The sequence below is a fragment of the Mastomys coucha genome, chromosome X (genome assembly GCF_008632895.1).
Source record: "Mastomys coucha isolate ucsf_1 chromosome X, UCSF_Mcou_1, whole genome shotgun sequence".
In the NCBI taxonomy this organism is placed as follows: Eukaryota; Metazoa; Chordata; class Mammalia; order Rodentia; family Muridae; genus Mastomys; species Mastomys coucha.
In genome coordinates, this window is record NC_045030.1 from 95,944,808 (window position 1) to 95,945,047 (window position 240).

Genomic DNA, 240 nt, shown 5'->3' on the forward strand with positions numbered 1-240 from the left:
AAAAAACCCAACAGGTTGGAAAGAAGGGCTGTGAAAAAAAAGAACAAAATCCATGGTTTTACTGTCTCTAATAAATAGACCTCACCATGAATTCTATCATACTGCTTTAGAGTAGAAAGATGTAAAAAGTATTCCAAACAAGTGGAACTTAGAAACAAATAAGTATAGTTATTCTAATAACTGAAAAAAAAGATTTCAAAGAAAAATTAGTAAGAAGAGATTTTTTAAAAAGGCTACTTC